This window comes from Aulonocara stuartgranti (assembly GCF_965226115.1).
Source record: "Aulonocara stuartgranti genome assembly, chromosome: 7".
NCBI classification, from domain to species: Eukaryota; Metazoa; Chordata; class Actinopteri; order Cichliformes; family Cichlidae; genus Aulonocara; species Aulonocara stuartgranti.
In genome coordinates this window covers 62,280,673-62,301,071 of record NC_138945.1, presented here as the reverse complement: position 1 = coordinate 62,301,071, position 20,399 = coordinate 62,280,673, and the positions used below count along the sequence as shown (strand labels likewise).

The 20,399-nt window shown below is 39.9% G+C and overlaps 1 protein-coding gene across 4 annotated transcripts in view; it reads left to right on the top strand.

The window, feature by feature from the left end:
* Window positions 1-20,399, top strand: part of znf469 (zinc finger protein 469) — a 212,887-nt gene that overhangs the window by 11,801 nt on the left and 180,687 nt on the right. For 2 of the 4 annotated variants that reach the window (XM_082540329.1, XM_082540327.1), the window contains exon 2: window positions 3,271-3,330. The gene's annotated coding sequence lies outside the window, so the exon portion shown is untranslated. Of the gene's footprint in view, window positions 1-3,270; window positions 3,331-19,488; window positions 19,662-20,399 lie in introns of those variants that run through there. The other 2 variants (XM_082540330.1, XM_082540331.1) reach the window with 2 other exon arrangements.

The following is a 20,399-nucleotide window of genomic DNA, read 5'->3' as shown; positions in this document are numbered from 1 at the left end:
TTAGTGATCTGCTTTATGTATCTCACGTGTCTCTGAGGCTAATCAGCCCTGGCTATTAGCCCAGAGAACCATATGGTGCTCTAACCCATGTTTGCTAGCCTGCATACAAACCTCTTGTACATTAGACCTAGATGCACACTGTGGCTTTTTTCTGTGTACATATTGCACAGTTTGTATAAGTGTCTCAACTACTGTACTCTAATTGCTCTCAATGACTTCCACATGCGGCTGTGCTCTACAAGTCTAACTTTCGCCACAGGGTTGAGAATAGAATAGCCTTTAGAATAGAATAGCCTTTATTGTCATTGTACAGAGTACAACGAAATTGGAGTGCCACTCCCTTGGTGCAAGTTTCAATAATAAATATAAATGTAAAATATAAAAAGTACAAAAAAAACAATCGTAAGTACTCAAACAATAGTATGTACAATATATACAGGATAGCAGCATTAATATAATGACAGTATGAATAGCAGCATAATATAATGACAGTGACGGTATGGAATAGGTTCAATTGTTTTTGTGCTTATTTACTACGGTGATAGCTCTGGGAAAGAAGCTATCCCTGAATCTGTTTGTCCTGGTTTTATGTGACCTGTACCGTCGGCCTGACGGTAATAGTTCAAACAGTTGGTTGCTGGGGTGAGAGTGGTCCTTGATGATATTGCCAGCTCTGCTGAGGTACCGAGAGTTTGCAGTGACCTCCAGGCTGGGCAGAGAGCAGCCAGTGATCTTCTGGGCTGTGTTGATGACCCTCTGCAGTACTTTCCTGTCTGCAGCTGAGCACCCTGCATACCATGTTGTTATGCCGTACGTTAGGATGCTCTCTATGGTGGCTCTGTAAAATGTCACCAGCAGCCTCTCCTCCAGGTTGTTCCTCCTGAGCACTCTCAGAAAGTGGAGACGCTGCTGGGCCTTTTTAACCACCGCTGTAGTATTTGCAGTCCAGGAGAGGTCATCAGATATCTGCACGCCCAGAAACCTCATGGAGTGTACCCTCTCCACACAGCTCCCGTGAATGTAAAGTGGGGCCGGGTCTGCTCTGCCCTTCCTGAAGTCCAAGATAAGTTCTTTAGTTTTCGTGGTGTTCAGTTGGAGGTTGTTAACTGAACACCACTCAGTCAGTCTGTTGACCTCATCTCTGTAGTCCGACTCATCCCCCCTTGAGATGAGTCCAACCACTGTGGTGTCATCCGCGAACTTTATGATGGTGTTTGAGAGATGGGTAACGGATATACCCGTGACTTCTGTCATGAAAAAGAGAATCACGACTGGGTAGTGTTGTTTTTACTTAGTGTCTAGTCCACAGAGAGGATCAATCTCCATAACTAGCACGTGATATTGCTTAGGAGGAAATTATATAGACTTCTAACTTTATCCTTGACTTTTCAACCATAAAATTTGTCGTATTTATTTCTGAAAAAAAGTGCAGGTCATGCTCGTGTTGCACTTTAACAAAACAGTGCTTAATATAATTTAAGTCCCTCTCGAAAGTGGGGTACAGTAATCATAGTTCCAGTCTGGCAACAAGCTTTGAAAATCAAGTTTTGAAAGTAAAAGTTTTTGGGGTGTTTTTTTTCTCGTTCTTGTTTTGCATCTTTTTTCAAACACCACCAGATATAAATTACAGATTGTCACTATCCAGCTGGGCTGAGTTCAGCTGGAAATAGGACCGCGTGCCAAGCTGTTCTCTAAAATGACTCATTGTCAGCATTTCCACTTTGTGCCGGAGGCTACCAGGAAAACATACTTTCAATGTTCCTCAACCCTAAGCTGATTTTAAAGGACCTAGCATGTTCTCACAAGCAACTGTCTGTGCTGTTCTGGCAGGCCTCTATATCTCAGACTCGTGTTTTATTTAGTTAAGTTTTGCCGAATATTTATTTATTTTATTTAAAGCAAGCTGTAAAATGCTGGCATCCATTGTCATACATATTTTTATTGCTCTGCTGGGTATGTTATTGTCCTGAAGTAAATTTGTGAATAAATGAAAACAGTAATTGGAGACGTTTATAAAAACACATGTTCCTGTGGGCACAGACTCTGGATAAACAGTAAAGCCGCTGTGTTTTCACTGAGTATCATTGTTACCATTGCTTTATGCGCCATTCCAAAATCATTCCTATCTTTTTTGCTTTTATGTTGCTGTTGAACCTGGAGAAATCATATTCCATTAGCTGTTGCTGTGCATGCAGCACACATGAACCTCTTTTGTGTCTTACCAAAAAATATGTGATCCCAGTGTTTGACATTCCGTTTTTACCGCTGCAGTGTTTGGGTTGGGTCGTTCTGTTGTCATTCTTCTGATTGATTAGTATTGTTTGCACTGTTTAGTTTGCCAGGGCTGTTTTTTTTTCCTTTTCAACAGCTGAAGCAATCCTACTGTTTCATTGTTGGCTTTCTGAAAGAGTTGGAAAACAATGCTGTGACTCTGAAGAGTCACTTTTATTTGGCTCCAGTAAGCATGAGGCTGGCAGGTCAAAAATATGGCCCGCGGACAAAAGCTGGCCTGCCAAGTGTCCAATTAGGGCTGCTGGATAGCTTTGAAATCTTTTCTTGTATTTTGAATTGAAAGGCATTGTGTTGCAAATTAAGAATGGATCACAACATGAGAATGGTTGTTCAGATTGGTAACTTCAACTTTGCCAGAGGTTTGTCATCATTGTCAGTTTTATAGCAGTGTTACTGACTAAGACATTAACCATGGCCCGTCTTAGCAAACTCAAGGAAGGTGGCTATGCCAACAGGCTATGCCAACACATTTCTTTGATTTATGACTGCTGTATTTCTTTGTAATGTCAGTCGACTGATTGAATGTGGAAAAAGTGAGACACATTGTTGAAAACGCACTAATTCCTCTTCAGCATATGTTCTGTAAATGTTTGGCTCATCAAAAGTGAATGTCTTAAACATTTACTTTTACTTCTGTATGTTGAAAGACAGAGTGGGAAATTTGCAGGTGTTTTTTATGTGTTTGCTTGTTTGTTTGTTTCTTAATTGCTTTTTTTAATGGCTTTTCTTATGCAGCCCACATGTGCTCGGAGAGTTTACATGTACTAAAAGGAGTCTGACTTCTGTGCACTAAGCATTTATTTTTCCTGATTTTGTTGGCAACATCCTGTTGTGCGTATTTGTCTTTCATCAAGATCGATGTGTGCCTTAGCTCTTCTGCATGTTCTTTGTGATATATCAGACTTTTTTGGTTCTGATCTGAATCTTATTTTACATAACTCTGTGTATGTAACACACTGTTCCTCTGGTCTCTCACAGGAGGGTGGGACCAAGCAACAGAGAGCTCAAAGAGGTACATCTCCAACAGGAACTCAAACAGTTAAGTGAGAAATTACTTTTGCTGCTGCACGGTGGAACGGTGGTTAGCGCTGTTACTACACAGCAAAAATGAGTTTAATTCCCCATCAGGCCGGGGCCTTTCTGTGTGGAGTTTGCATGTTCTCCCCGTGTTTGCGTGGATTCTACCCGGGTACTCCGGCTTCCTCCCACAGTCCAAAGACATGCAGTTAGTGAGGACAGGTTAATTGATCAGTCTAAATTGGCCATAGGTGTGAATGTGAGCATGAATGTTGTTTGTCTCTGTGTGTTAGCCCTGCGGCAGACTGGCGACCTGTCCAGGGTGTACCCCGCCTCTCGCCCTATGGCAGCTGGGATAGGCTCCAGCAACCCTGAAAAGGATAAGCGGAAGTGAATGGATGGATGAATTAATAGCCAATTATTGTTTTGTAATGCATGTATACCAACTGTATGTGATTGTATGTATCTTTAGTGCCAAATGCCATGTATGTGACCTTCTAATGTTACACAGTATAACATACAGATTCAATTAATGTAAGTATTGTATAATGTATTCAATTTGTCTGTCTTTCATGACCATCCGTGGTAAAAAACAAACAAACAAACACATTAACATCCTTCTGTAAAGGTAAACATTTAATTGCAAAACTTTTAGGCCTTTTACCAGAAATACAAGGTCACAATTTTCAGTGTAGTAGATTTATTTTATAAATGCAGGAAAAAAGCATTCACATAGCATAATATTAAAGGGTGACAAATTTTGCAAATGTTTTTTCTACTTTGTGGAAGATTGTGGCGGTCTTTGACTTGTATTAACAGTAACCCCACTGGATTCCTTCATTGTCAGGCTAAAAATGCCTGATCAAAACTGCTGGATGTACTGTAAGAAATGTCAGTGCTAGCAACACAGTGTTGACAACTGCATGGAATAGGCTTATTTTTAAAGCTTCGTTTTGCATAACACGACCCAGAACGTTCCAGCTGCTTCAAAATGCAACATAAATCTACAATGGGAAGGTGTTAAGACTATTATCAGCACTTTCCCTGAAGTGTCAGTGAGTTCAAACATTGTATATCTTAAGGTTCAGTAGTTAAAAGTCCAGATTTAAGCTACAGTTGTGCTATATATAAGTTCTTTGAGTTGAGGGGTATTAGAAGAGTAAGTACATGCTGAAAAATACTGTGTTCTGCATTTTTTGGTTGCGCTCTTGTCTTGAATGCAAGTCTACTTTTCCAGTGTCACTGGAAAATTATTCGGTTTTGTCAGCAGGAAGCTTCACACAGTGTCGGTGCAACTGTTCTCCAGCTCTCCAGAGCACTCTGTGGAGCAGAGAGTGGTAAAATGTGGAACCACTGGAGCAGAGCATTCCTGGTCATGCAATGGCCTGTGAATCCAGCTCCAGCCACTAGGAGGCAGTGATATAATAGTGATGATTGCTGAAGTTGTTTATATATATATATTGTCTTAGTAAATTTCTAGGTTCTTAGCTCTCAAATATCATGACATACTGATGGTATATTGCTTATTTTAGTAAGTATCTGAAATGTGGGCATGGGTGACTGATCTTTTGTTGAACTTACCGTTGAATATGATTACCCCAATCAGTCTAATCACCCCAAGCAATCTGCTTCTATACTGTAAATTTCTAGCAAGGAGCAGTTGGGTAATCCAGAGGATGTACCACTGAATGCATAACCGATCTAATTAAAATGGAAGAAATCCAACAAAGAGGAACATTTGGTGTGAGATGTGCTTTGTCATTAACCACCTCTGGGCCTCAACACAGTTTATAGAACACATTATTAACAACAGCCCCCAGCTCAGTATAAAGCATCTTGAGAAAATATTTTCCTCACAAGTTATCAAGATTTAGAAAAAAAGATGTGTGTGCAAAAGCATGAACTGTTCTTCCCTGAAGCGAATTAAGGAATTGCTTAATGTCTGTAATTCAGTGCAGAAATCTTTTTAACAGTGATGCAAAAACACAGAAAATACTTTCCATTATGTATTGTACTTTCCCTACCAGTCAACAGGGCAGCTTTTTAAGACAAGAAAACCCCCACAGATGCTTATTTGAATAACTCAACCATACCTTCAATAAAAAAAGAAGACTTTATTCCTCTCTTAAAAATTAAAGGGAATGGTGATAAATAGGAGCAATCTGAAGGTGTTTTAATAAATACACAATTTTTTTAAATGTAATTTATTTTGCTGTGTTCATCACGTGTGTGTGTTCCAAGCTTTTTGCAGTACCGTTGTAGCCCCGAGCCAACAGAATTGCATCTAATTTAGGGCATTACTCTATAAAACATAGTGAATCATAAAAAGCTGCAGGTTGGGTGCAGGATGTAGTTCAGCTGCATTCAGAAAACCCCACAATATGGCACTAAAACACTACTCATGTGAAACAATAAGAAAGTAACGTTTCACTTTTTTGACTTGTGTCTTTGCTTTTTGCTAATGCACACCCTGACCCATTTACTCTACCTCACCTGTTCACAACCGCTCACAAAGCCTCTGATGTTACAACTTTTGTCCAGTAAATTTTTACTTTGATTCTGTGTGATGAGGTTTGGTTAAAGCTGTGCACATTGCTAAGCATGTTTGTGACAGCATTATCAGCCAGGAGATGGACCTTTTAAAGGCTGAAGGGACTTTGGAGGTGAGTTTCACCTCTTTTTCAGTGGATCAAAATCATGATTTAAACACCATATTACAAATGGAACACTTGACATCCACTTACTGATTGTCTCTATTTTTCTGAGTGTACGTGTAATTTTTGTGTGTTAGGTGAGCATGACAGAGCTGTTGCAAAGGTTTGTTAAAGCCAGCATGAGCATATCTTTTTGAGTCTGTCTGAAGGTGGCTATCTGACCTGCGCCCTGCCAGGGCTCAGGCTTCTTTCCTGTAAGAGGATACAGTAATGTTTCACTCTGCTGGGTGCTGATGAAATGTATTTAAACAGATTGATGTGACCTCTAAATCCAAACAGGTTCAAGTGTTCATCAGAAGAAAAGCACACCGTGCACACGTTACCTTACGTTAGGCTGTTAGTGGACCTAATTTTAGATCCACTGTGCGAAAAGAAAATAACTAACCAATGGATGAGTAAAGCCCTGCTTGGCATAACACCTTGGTATTTTCTCGGATTTGTCGTGCTAATGCGTTCAGCATCGTGTCTTTTGTGTGGAGATTAGCTCTCTCCTGCTTATTTTGGACGAGGCTGAACATGTTGTTTGGACAGGTCTGCGTTGTACTTTACCTCTGCCAGTATCGGCTCTCATTCACTGACAGACTGTGGAAACTATATTACGCTGTGACTGATGCATATCTCTTTCCATGTGCGCGTGTGTGCATTTGTTTATAGATATATTGTTAAGTTCAAATACTGTTTGGAATATTATGATTCATCACTGGATGAGCTTGTCTGTGCAGATGTGTTATTGGAAACAGTTTGCATTAGTTACACAGAAAAATATCCTTCCAGAGATTAAATACCATCTGTGGTGAATGCGCTGCATGCCCTTGTAGGTCAGTGGAACGGTGCACAGAAATGGCAGGTGTTTGGAGAGCTTGTATCAAAATATTTCCCCATAGCTGTGTTTGCGTGTGCCTGCTGTCTGTTGTCTTTCTCTGGTTGTCTCTTTGTGCGTGTGTGGACCACCCAAAGCCTTTGAGGTCATAACAATAACAGGTCCACTTCCTTCCAATGATATTGCGGGGCTCGTACAAGGGCTAGACACTATCAGTTCACATCGCAGCAGCCCGACTGTTTGGTGGTCTTGTCAAAGCTGTGCATAAGTTATTCCCACTCTCAGTGTTTTTTTTAATCTACATTTGCAGATTCCTAAATATACAGTCACAGACTTGTATTTAGTTCGAGGAAGTCTGGGGATCTTGAAAAGCACCAACATAGCTCAGTGTGCTAATTGCCTCAGTGTGAGATGTGTCAGCCTGATGTTGCAATTAGCTTCTTTTTTAAAAAAAAGCCTCTTCTGCAAGTCTTCTCTTACTGTTTACGAATGTTTCTCTACTTTTCTTTTTTTGCCCCTTGACTTCCGTGTAAACAAATTCCTCTGGTTAGACAGCACTTTCATTTTTGTGATTCTTCATTCTGTCATGAATTAATATGATAATGTGAGCAGCGGTTTAATTTTTTCCAGCCATCACTGCAAGCCATGTTAAATTGAGGGCTATGTGAGGTTTCAGCTGGAAACACTGAGGAGAGGCCTAGTACAGTATGTCTCTGTCAGTCTTTGGCCAGTTAAAGAGGGGAAATAATATTTGTTTTTTGGCAAGAAGAAAACTTTGCCCAGGGTCCCAGCTATTCTTATTTGCCCTGATAACTGTGTGAAATGTTAGACTTGCACACCTCAGTGCGGTGTTGCTTACTGTGCATGCATTTCAAACAGTGTTTCAGTTCAGTCTCAAAGACAATTGTGCTTTGTCTCACTTTTCCCCACCGAGCTGCAAAATCAACCCAGACACGTGCGGTGCACATTGTTTTGGAACCTAAGAATCTATATGGTAGCTTTACTGTGATTTATTATACTGCCGTGTTTAGTGTCATAATCAAGTCTGCTAATGTGTTTAATCAAAAGGAAATTCCTTCACTGAGCTTTTAAAAGTATAAAACACTTATAGGCTGTTTATATGCAAGAAGTTGATTTATGGTGTTAAATGACAGTGTAGCAATCGTTGTGGTTAAACAAGGGTGCAGCGTACTGCTCAGATGCCCAGGGCTGCCAGTCCCCCAGTCTGTCTAGACGGTTTAAACACTAGGCTTTATAGACCTGCTGCCTGGCAATCACTGATGATTCTTTTTGTGGGATATGAGAGACTGGGTCAGTTAAAATGATTGACAGCTAGTGGCTTTCTTTGTGTGTATTTGATGGGAGAATGCTGTGCATGATCTGAAGCAGTGGCTTCATCATTTGGTGGGTGACATAAAGCCTTTGAGGAGAAAAGGGCTCCACCTGCACGAGCTGTTATGAAATGATCAACACAAATGCTCCTCATAAATGTCATGTGGATGCCATTTATCCCTGCTGAGAAGAAGTACCTTTCCCACAGCCAACAATAATATCCATAATACAGCTGGGGAGTCACGTTGGTTTCAAGGCAGATGGCAAATGCCCTGCCACTCTCTCTGTGCTGTAAACTGTGGATAGTGATGGTAATTATTCTTGTTGTTATCAGTGGATTTGGAGTTGCTGTAACCTCAGATTGGGGCCAGTTTCCCTCGAGTGTATTAAAACCCCTTCACAACACTGGCGCTGGATGACATGTATCCACTTTATTACACAGCCTGAATTACTCACACAAATGCTGATTTCACTATCAGTGTTAATTTCCCTCAAAGGTTCTGAACAAACCTGTAGTTTGTGAATACAGTTGTATTGTACTTGGAATCTCGTTTTTATGTGGCTCAAGTTGATATTAATTATCGTTAAAATGATCTTTTATCCCACGCAAGATCATATTTTCTGTGTGCTTGTGCATTTTTTGACTGTTGTACATTGGCTTGTTGCATACGGGGAAGATAATCATTGACAAAAAAATGCTTTAGACAGACTTAGGAAGTGAAATACAAAAAGAGTTTGCCCAGTTTGTGATGAATGGCACTATTTGTATCCGTCTTGAGAGAGGGTTTTAATTGCCAGTGAATGGAATCTGTCTGTGTCTGATTAAAGCAAGATGCTGAAGCACAAGATGGCTGTTTGCAATGTGGTGTCTATTTTGAATTATCTTTATGCACAGCTACTTCTGTTGAATACTCAAACTGCTCTTTGTCCCAGCTGTTGTTATATGCCAAGAAAATTCTTTGATTAATCGACAGCACAAAGCCAAGACTGTGCCATATCGAATGACTGTCTGAGCAATAGTTCTGAGATCAGTGCCAGAGATTAGCCATGCTGCCAGAAGGCACCCAAAACAGTTCTGCAACTGCTGGGATGTAAACTGCCTATGTCTCTCTGCAGTCGTGCCTCCAAGAAACCGAGTCATTCACCGTCTGTGCAGAAAGACCTATCAGAGTTCAGGATCAGTTTCAGAAAAATCTCCTTTCCTGTATCCTTTTCCCGGGTGCTTTGAGTGCCAACCTCACTCTCACTAGACAGATGGGAAGAGGAAGTGAGAGCTGAATGAGCAATGCAGTGTGTGTAAAGAGGATGTGGGCCATTGCTATATTTTGGTTTATTAGTGTAAAGCTGGAACAGATGAGACAATAGTGTGATTTTTCATCAGCTTGCAGGTTAATTGCACACTGCTTTGCTTTCATTAAAAGCCTGTAGGGCTCAGAGTTGGCAGCCTCTACAGGTTTTCGACGTTGCTTGGCATAAATAGTAAAACCACATGTTTGTCTCCAGTTAATGGAGATTAACCTGACAGTTGTATTCACAAGGACAGTGAGCACTTGAGGATTCACATACCTCCACAATAACAGCTGTGCTAATCCAACTGCACCCAGTCTGCCAGTTTTTATTTGTGTGGGGTTTTAATATATTTATTCTTATGTTAGATTGTCCTGCATGAAACTCAAAGAAAAAAAAAGACTGAGTAATATGTCTTGCGTCCACAAGGGGGTAGACATTCGGCACACATGGTGTTTTCTTCCGTGCCATAGACTTGCTTGGATCAATTTTAACCAAGTGACCGGGGACACACAAAATCTTATCTGAGGGTATTTTAGCTGGCTCTTGTTGTGTTCTGCTTTCATTCCCGCCTCAGCTCTGACAGAAAAGCAAGATTCACACACAAAATGTACCCATTTTCATTCTTAAACTGCACTTCATCTTAACACAGTGTGAAAGAAAAGACTTAAAACTCATGAGGATCCAGCAGTTAACTGTGAAGACCTCGTTATTACCTCATCACCGCCAAGTTGTTGTTTGTTATTTCCTCAGTAGCTTCACTTCTAAGCTGTTATGTTATAGACAGACAGGCTGTGATTCATATATTTGGAAAAAGAAAAGAGAGTGACAAATGTGCCAGAATAACATTGGAAAATTCAATTCCAGTGAAAAAAGGTCAAGCTTGCAGCGCCACAATCAACAGAAGAAAGTGCAGTTAGGATTATGCTGGAATTTCACAATGTCATACATCAAGAGTTGTGACTTTTTTTTTTCTTGATCTAATTACTTTTGTCTGTGCATGCATCAGCCATCATGGCCATCATCAAGAACTTTAACATCTCTTTTGTTCATTTAAACCCATAAATTGTGTTCTGCTTCGGCTGGTTACCGCATTATATGAGCACAAACTGTGGAGTGATTTGGTGATACTGATAAATAATGTGAAGTAAACATCCTAAGCTGATGAATGAGCTTTAATAGCGGGAGATATTTATGTAATTTTGCAATAAGCTTTATGCTTGTATACTCTCAGGATGCATTTTCTAATCAGTTTGTGTTTAATATCCCACTTAATGGAAACATGTGCACACAGATGCATGCACACAAAAGCAGAAAAGATTTAATGGGCCCCTTTTATAAACTGTTGCAAAAGCTGAGAACAGATGTTAGAAAATCTTGGATTATCTTGTCTGACTCGCTGTTTTCACATTAGCATGGTGGTGCATTTTCCAAGAAATTAGCAAAACAAACTGTGGTTCACACACCTTCACGTGTTATATTTAATGTCACATATCATCTGCTTTGCTCAAGGCAGCATTGTGTCAAACACCATTTAGTTAAAGGTATTTGGTAGTTCTGATTGGTGACAAAATATACTGAAAAGTCACCATATTTGTAGTCAGGAGCCCTTTTTTCCTGCTGGAATGCCGTTAACCGGGTGTCAGCTGTTGCTAAATTTAGTGACAGTGTTGCTAAGTTAATAACAATGAGGTGAAGTGAAAGAGGAATGGCCTATAAAAATACTTAAGGCTGGGATTTTGACTCCATCTCAGGCCACACTATTCACGTAAACCACCAGACTGCCAATTTTGTAACCGTATTTGTTAGTATGTGGCAGACTAGTTATAAATTTGGCCCCTGTGTTCATCTGGAAGGGAAGTTATCCAGATCCTGATCCCTTACTTGTGTCTCTTGGGTTTTTCGCAACATTTAGCAAAGGGCATTTAAATTTTTCATTCTTTCCCACACTCCACCTTTCCTTTTTTTTTCAGAACATTACTTTTTCTGAATGATGAATAGAGAAGATTGCTGTGGACACCAAATAAATACACGCATATGTATGGGAGATTGGACATGGGAATCAGATTACTACTCTGAGCAGGAAAGATGTTGAGAGTCTGAGTTAAGCATTTAAGCATTTGAAAAGAACAATATCAAAATAATTGAATATTCAGGTTCAGCTCTGATCAGTGCAATCAAACATTCATATATCCTATTAATTTCTCCCCTGCCAACCAGTGTCACTCAAAAAAGAGGTGATCTTCTTTGACCTGTTCCTCATGACATCATTAGGGTTTAGGTTTCAAATGAATCAAGTGCTCACTTTTAAATACAGACTGTGGACTTTTTGGCACCAGACCCCTAGATTTGGTGATTTCATATTCTCAAGGAAAATGTTGTAGCTGTTGAAAGATACATACCAGTGCATCATACTTGTCTGAGTTTGCATTATCACAGAAAAGACTTGCTGGTATGTTTGTAATAGGCCCAATCCATCTTCATCTGTGTTTGAACTTGCTGAACTCCATTTTCAGATTCAAGCTCCACTGATTCACACGTCAGAAGCCCTGGACGTGTGCCATTTCTAATTCAGTCAGGTTTTCCATTCATGGTCCCCATTATAAGCTGCTTTTATAACGACATCTCAGTTAGGTAAAAAAACAATCATTTTTCATGTTCTTCCTTGGACCTCCTACGACCTGTTAAAAACCAGGAGTCGTGAGATGTATATTTTTAGAGATTGAGGCTGTGACGCCCTCATTTGTCCATCACTATCACTATTTTGTTTCTCTGTCTGTCCCAGATAAACACAAATTATTTGACATGTCGATTTCTATGCATAAGCATATATATATAAACAATGTGTATATGTATTTGTTTTTCAGCGATAGCTGAGGTTAAACAGTCAGCACATTTGCAGCAACAGCTGCGAAGGTTATCAGTGAATGGTGGGTGTTGGTTGACCTTGACCGGGTGTGTAAAACTCTGATGTTGTTTGAGAGCCAAAGGCAAGCAGAGATATGAGGGAGTGGTGTTTAAAAGAAGACAGAAAGAGGCTGACAGGGCAGACGAAAGAAAAAAATAAGAGTAGGGAAAAAGTAAACCTGCTGGCTTTGTTGAGAATAATTAAATAGAGTGACCATTGGTGATCACTGACCATCTGCAGACATAATCTTGCAGAGAATGCAAGTTACCTACTGTGTTTGTTTTGGAGTGGTAAAGGAACAATCATTTCTCTATTCTCCTACAGATGGAATTTGGAGTCAGGCTGGTGGCTCAGGAAGATCCAGTCATTCCATTGTTATCTAGAAGAAGGTTGGTGATTTAGTTGTCCTTGAAGACACAAGGGGGACTGAGTGCACCTGGACAAAAGTGAGTGAGTCCCTAGCTGCAGTAGTTCAGTGGCCGACTGCCTTTTTCAAATATTCCTGGACCAATATGACAGTGAGTTACGTAAGAGGTAGAGTTAGCCACAAGGGATCAATATCTACCAGTGTGAAAATATTCATGCCATAATGCTGAGGCTGGTTGGGCGAGTGAGTGCAGTATGTTTGTCATCTGTCAGAATTTGGAATAATAATCGACTTCACTGGAGCAAATATGTGGAGCACTTTCATGCCAAAAGGGCCTTTTTACATTGAGCAGAGTTAGGAGAGTGGAAAGAAGGGGATGGGGACCAAAACAGATGGAGGACATTCACGTGTTTTCGTGTGTAACCGTTTAGAATTAGGAGTGGAGTTTAAAGGAGTGGAGTCTAAAGACTTGGGCAGCTTCTCCTGTCTCTGCTGCAGTCCCGTTGAGTGAGTTCGGGGTAAAAATCTCAGCGCACGGGTGTTAAGTAATGAAGCAATGGAAAATGTCATTTAACTCAGCATTGCTTGCCTTCATTGTCCAGCTGGCGTAAATGCTGATGCATATAAATGTCCGTGTATGCAATTAAACTGAAATGCCATTTCACTTTGATTTATCCGTTTTGTCCTTTCCTTTAGTCTGGGGCACGACTTGTGCTCAGACTGACTGTCAGTTTGACTGCAGAGCGACAGGGTTGGTAAGGAAAGTGTGTTTTGGGGAAAACAGAGGAGAGGAGTGATGAGGGAAATGTCTAAAATGGAAGTGGGTCCCTTATTCTGTCACAGATGTGGGTTTGGCTGAACAGTGAAATCTAGTCTTACACTCTGACATCATCTGTTCAGGAAAATCAATGACAACAACCACAGAATGTCTTTTTATTATAATTGAATCAGATACACAGACCATCAATAATTTTGACTTACTCTCTATTGATCACAGTGTTGTGTCAGTAATGTCATTATTCCCCCACCCCCTTCTTTTGTACATGGATGAGGAGGTTTAACATATGTGTACATTAGTGGGGTAATATGTAATGTCCACCTGTAAGAGGATGTAGTGAACACAACTCAAGAACTCCACTGAGAAACCTTTATATATATGTGACTGAGCCAATGTGATCTGGATTACTGTCAGCATAGGCTTTGTCATTGTGGTCTGGTGAAATTCAGGCTTCTTGGCTATTTCAAGTGTGAATAAATCATACTGAACAGAGGGGTGTTCTTAGGGCCCATTCACTGAGAAAGCAGTGATTTTTGTTAAAGCACACATACAAGTACATATTTATAGTTGTTTTCTTGCCCTCTTGAAGTGATTGTGACCAGTGATCCAAAGTTGCAAGCCCGAGCTAGTTCAATTTCATCTAATTTCTCATTGGTGAATCTTTTTCTCTCTATATTTGCACAGCTGCTACCCCATGGATACAATTACCGTATCCATATGTTCATGAAAGTCTGTTTTATCTCTGGTATCCATAGTTGGTTAAGCTGACATCTACTGCACTAACAGCCTGTGGCAAAATCACTGGTTGAGTGGAAAATAAGGACTTGTAGTATCAAAGTAATGGTGTGTTTTCATTTATTTTGGATGCTTTTCAATTCCATCTGTCACAAATTAAACACGTATCTGTTAGAGAGCTGCTGCATCCATTCCAGCTTTTATTAAGAGGTAGTGTTTTGACACAGAGGGAAGAAAATCAGTCCAAAATTCAAATAGGGATGATATTAGTAATGTGGTAAGAGGTAACAGTAAAATTGGATACAATAGAAAAAAGAGATTAATTAATTAGTTATTTTGCAGAACTGTGCAAAATCTTGAATTGGCCTCATTTCTTTATATTTTGCTAGGTAAATAGGGAATAGGTGTAGTGATTTATTGAAACATGTGCAATGGATATACAGTATATAAGGCAAAACAAAACTCCCCCAAAACCCGAGAGCTCAAACAGTTCTAACACGCTTGATATTCCACATTTAGTATGACTACCTTTATTCTTCAACGCAGCCTGAACTCTCTTGGGCAGTTTTCTTGTAATTCCTTTAAGTAGTCTTCATAATGCTGACATCCGAGCTTTGGGGAGGCCAATCCATGACTGATAGTGCTCCACTTGTGTGTTTTTGTTTCCAGGCAGGCTTAAACGGCATTGGTTGTGGGCTTGGGATCATTGTTGCACCAAAAATGAAGCTGTTGTCAGTCAGATGCTTTCCTGATAGTGGATTGATATCTTTTTCTGTGTTCATAAATCATCCATTTTGATAAGACCCCCTCCCCTAACACCATTGGGTGAAATGTGCCCCAAACCATGACAGAGCCTCTGCCATGTTTTACAGATGGCTGTAGACTTGCAGTGTTGTGCTGCTCCTCTGATCTCCTAACATATTAATGATAACTTGAACTGAAAATCATTTCACTCCATAAGACATAGTTTGCATGACACGTCGAGTTCACTGCAGCGAGTGTGGAAAGAACGTCGCACCGTATCACGTATAATTTGATTCACATATACGTTTTTGTGAACTCCATTGTACACGAAGCGATCTTTATGGGTGGGGGGGCAAAACGATCTGGTCGATACGCCCCTGAAGGCCGTTAAGGTGCTACCGGCAGAGGATGACGCTATGTCAGTGTTAGCACGCTGAACGCTATGCTGGAACAGCAACGGGAGTTTTACAAAGATCTAATTCACCAACAGCAAGATAACTTTAAGACATTTGTCCAATTAATCATGGATGGAACTAACAAAAGGTTGGACAGCATTCTGAGGGATGTACATGATGTTAAATCCAGCCTGCAATTCACGGATGGGGTTGTCACCGAGCTGCAAACTGAAGAGAGGTGCATTAAAAGCAAACTAAAAGAGTTTGAATCGGTGGTCAGCACCTTTGTGAGGAACACAGAGAATTAGCAACCAAGATGGATTATTTAGGAAATCAATCGAGAAGGAACAACATTGTGGTGGATGGATTAATAGATGAAAAAGCAGAAACGTGGGAAGGATCAGAGAAGAAAGTCCGACATATGCTGAAGAACAAGCTGGGCCTGGATAGTGACAGCATTCAAATTGAACGCGCTCACAGAGTCGGTCCATACAAGGAAAATGGACGAGCCAGGCAGATTGTGGTCAGACTACAACGATTTAAAGATAAACAATTAATTTTCTCATCTGCCAAAAAACTGAAAGGTATCAATCTTTGCATCAATGAGGATTTTTCAGAGTCCATCAGGAAGAGGAGGAAAGAACTGTTACCACAGCTGAGAGCGGCCAGAGACAGAGGTGATATTGCCGTCCTGAAATATGACAAATTATTGGTTAAACCAAGGTCACAGAACTCCGGAATTAATATTTAGACTCCAGCAATGTTGTCATCTGTAGCTGTTGAGATCGATCGGTCTGCACATTAATGATAATATGGCAAGCAAACTACGTATGGACTTAACGCTTGACGATCTGGAAATTGTGTGGGTTCAGTTACACCCGCTCTATGGCAGGCCTGCATTAGTAGGTTGCTGCTATAGACCCCCAAGTAGTAATATGTTGTATGTAGAACGAATCTGTGAAATGCTGGAAAGAGTAACTGAGGAAAACAAAGACATGTTCTTATTAGGAGACTTTAATATCAATTGGTCGGCTCCTTCTTGTCCTTTAAGGATAAAGATAAGTTCATCAGCGTCGGCTTGTTGCCTGTCTCAGATGATCACCATTCCCACCCAGGTCACAGTCAACGCAGGAGGTCATAGGTCATCATCATGTATTGATCACATATATACAAATGTTCCTGAGCATTGCTCTAATATTGTTTCTATTCCAGTTGGTTATAGTGACCATAATCTTGTAGGTTTGACCAAGAAAATGAAACCACTGAAAACTTCACAAAAGATAATTTTTCATAGATCATACAAAAATTTTAATGCAGATAAGTATATTAATGATGTAAAAGAAATTCATTGGATTGACATCTGCCTCGAGCGTGACCCTGATATGGCATTATCTATGTTTATTGAAAACTTTTGCTACCTGGCTGACAAACATGCCCCCTTAAAAAGATTTACTGTTAAAAAGAAATACGCACCTTGGCTAGATAATGAACTTAGGGCTGCAATGTCAGAAAGGGATATAGCAAAAGCACATAAGTCTGTCAGTCCACAAGAGTGGGCAAGATATCGCGAGTTAAGAAATCAAGTAACTAAATTGAATAGGCGCAAGAAGAAAGAATATTATCAACCCAAGCTCAAGGAGGCCAATAAGGACGGCAAGAAGGTGTGGAAAGTTTTAAATAATATAATGGGTAGAGAGCTTGCTCCGGTGGTGGCTCACATCTACACGGGTGGTACGTTTATAAGTAAAGCTAAGGACAATTATTTTGTGAATTACTACAGCAATAAAATAACAAATTTAAAATCTAATATGAGCAGAGGCGATCCCACCTTATCACGTCGTCTTATACAGGATGTTATCATGAATAATAAGCAATGCCAATTTAAGTTTGAGGCAGTGAATGCGGAGATGGTAGAGTGCTTATTGATATCACTTCCTGACGATACATCCTCTGGCTCTGATAACATAGACAGTAAACTGCTCAAAGTTGCAGCCAAGTTTGTGTCCCTTCCTATATGTCACATATTTAATAGATCTTTGGCATGCAGCTTATTTCCATTGCAGTGGAAAGAATCGAAAATAATTCCCATTCCTAAAAACAAGAATGACGTTTTTAATGGTGTCAATAGCAGCCCTATTAGTCTACTCCCCATTCTAAGTAAAATTAAACTCTCTTTCAGACACTCTAAACCAAGGCACAATGTACATTCCAAATTCCTTTAATTTTAAATATGTTTATATTGTCTATCCTGTAAAATAGTCAGATGTCTAATCATATTAATGTACAGAATTCACCTGCTTGCTGCTACTACTGCACATTCACCCAATGTATATATATATATATATATATGTTCTTCCTCTACCCCCCACCCCCCCCACCCCATTTTTGCACATATCGAGGAGCGTGTCAGGCTACATTTCACTGTGTGTTATACTTGTATAACTATGCATGTGAATAAAGAACCTTGAACCTTGAATTATGGAGAGGATTGTCTATGAGCAAATTCAAATTTACCTAACAGAAAATCAGTTACTCACTCAGTTTCAACATGCTTACAAACCTGGTTTTTCCACCAGTTCAGCTCTCATTCACATGACAGATAACTGGTATAAATATCTAGATAATGGGAATTTGGCCGGGGTGGTATTTTGGGATTTTAGTGTTGCATTTGATTTGATAAATCATGATTTTTTGATAGATAAACTAAAATGTTATGGATTTTCACCAGCTGCTTTGTGCTGGATGGAAAGTTATTTGTCTGGAAGAAGGCAAAAGGTTTATTATAATGGTTATTTCTCGGAGGGCTGTGAAATGAACTGTGGTCTACCCCAAGGCAGCTGCCTCGGTCCACTTCTCTATTCAGTCTTCACGAATGATTTGCCGTACGTCCCGGATAAATCTCATCTCGTAATGTATGCTGATGATTCCACCATGTTTTATTCAGCCAGTAGCTACTCTGAATTGACAAGCATATTACAACTAGATTTGCTGAATGTGTTTGACTGGATAAGTAAAAACAACATGATTTTAAACGTGTCTAAATCCAAATCCATGTTATTAGGAAGTATAGGACGCTTAGTCAACAGCCCACAACTAAATCTTTCCATAGCTGGATCGGTATTAGAACAGGTCACCCAGATTAAATTACTTGGTGTTACCATAAACCACCACCTTTCATGGTCTCAGCACATCAACTCTGTTATTAAGGAAATGGGACAGGGCATAGCTATAGCTAGGAAATGCTCCTTTTATATTACTTCTTCAATTATGAAAGATGTCATTAATGCACCAGTATTAGCTCATCTAGACTACTGCTCAATCATTTGGTCAGCAGCTAATAAGACAGATCTGAACAGACTTCAGTTAGTTCAAAATAGGGCGGCCAGATTAGTGTTAAGGTGTTCATATTATACAAGTATTGATAAAATGCACGATAAACTTTCTTGTCTTTCTGTACAAGCTAAATTATACTATGGCTTACTTGTATTTTTAAAGAAAGCAATACTGGTAAACACACCACACTTTTTTTATGCTCAGTTGCAGTATCCAGGTGAAATACATAATCATGCTACACGATTCTCAACTAACCACAATTTAGTAACTCCTCGAGTTAAAAGTAACTTTTTGAAAAACTCTGTTATATTTAGAGCATCTTTTCAGTGGAATACGTTGCCTTATGCAATTAGAGAATTGGCTTCTATTCATATTTTTAAAAATCACCTAAAAGCCTATTTAGGCAGTTTTTAATTTATTTGTAAATATTGTAAGAGGGTAATGTCACTTGTAATGGAAATTGTGTATTTTGTTTGAGTGTTTTTTATATATATATTTTTTTTATTTACATGCTTATATTTTCAGAATTGTAAAACCTTTTTGTGGATGTAAGAGGCAAATTATGTGGATATTTTGCATCCACTTCATTGTGTAACATTTTATTCGATGGTATTTGGGGGTTTGGGCCCCAGGAAGACTAGCAACCACTGTTGTGGAAGCTAATGGGGTTCCTTATAAATAAACAAATAAACAAATAAACATATGTCCACTTCTTGAGTAATCTAGTGTATATCAGCCTAGGCTCGACAGTGCAGCCTAGGCGGAGTAGTCGAATGCAGATTCACTGAGCGCTCAACACAGACAGCATAGTCAGAAGGAAGAGCGCAGGGCAAGCTAGCGAGACAGAAGTTAAGCTCTCCTTGTAACAGGCAAATTGAACCTCATTCAGATCTGGCGTTTGGAATTATTTTGGTTTTCATGTGACGTATGACCCTGAAGGTAAGCGAGTCATGGACTAAAGTAAAACAGTATGTTGGATGTGCCATGCAATGCTCAATTACATTGGTGTGAACTAGTGTGTTAGCACAGTTAGCTCGTTAACGTGTTGGCCGTCTAGCCCCATGCACGGAGCGATCGGCGGTAGCTCGTTAACGGAGATTTGCCGTGTTGTGGCGTTAAGGTCATTTCAACGAGATTAACCTGAAAGCACTAGCGGGAACACAACGAATATGACTGCACATTTACGCCAACATCATCCTAGTGCAAAGACAAATACAACAAGCATGCTACTAACTTTAGCCGAGTCATTTAGACAGCTGTTAGCACATGATTCTCCTTATGCTGCTGAGAATATAGCCCAGAAGAAGCGGATAGTATAGCTTTTATTTTGGAAAGAGCCATTTCTCTGTAATAAACTCTCTTTTCCAAAGATGAGTGATTCCTCAATCAGATACAGGGCTAGCAATATCGCTAGCCCGACGTCACGGAGCTAGCGATTTTTTCAGTCGGGCTACCAAAATCTATCTCTTCCCTGCCCGTCGGGCTATTGTAGGAAAAATATATGTCAATGCTTTTGCATTCTTTCGGAAATGTAGCTGGGTAATTATGTCATTGGCATCGGTGAGCCACTGTCAATATGTGACATATTGAAGTCGCGTTTGAATTTGCGCTTGTTTTTTTGCTTTCACTTTGCAATCGTGCGAACTGTGTATAGAGAGCGACAGCACTGATCTGTGA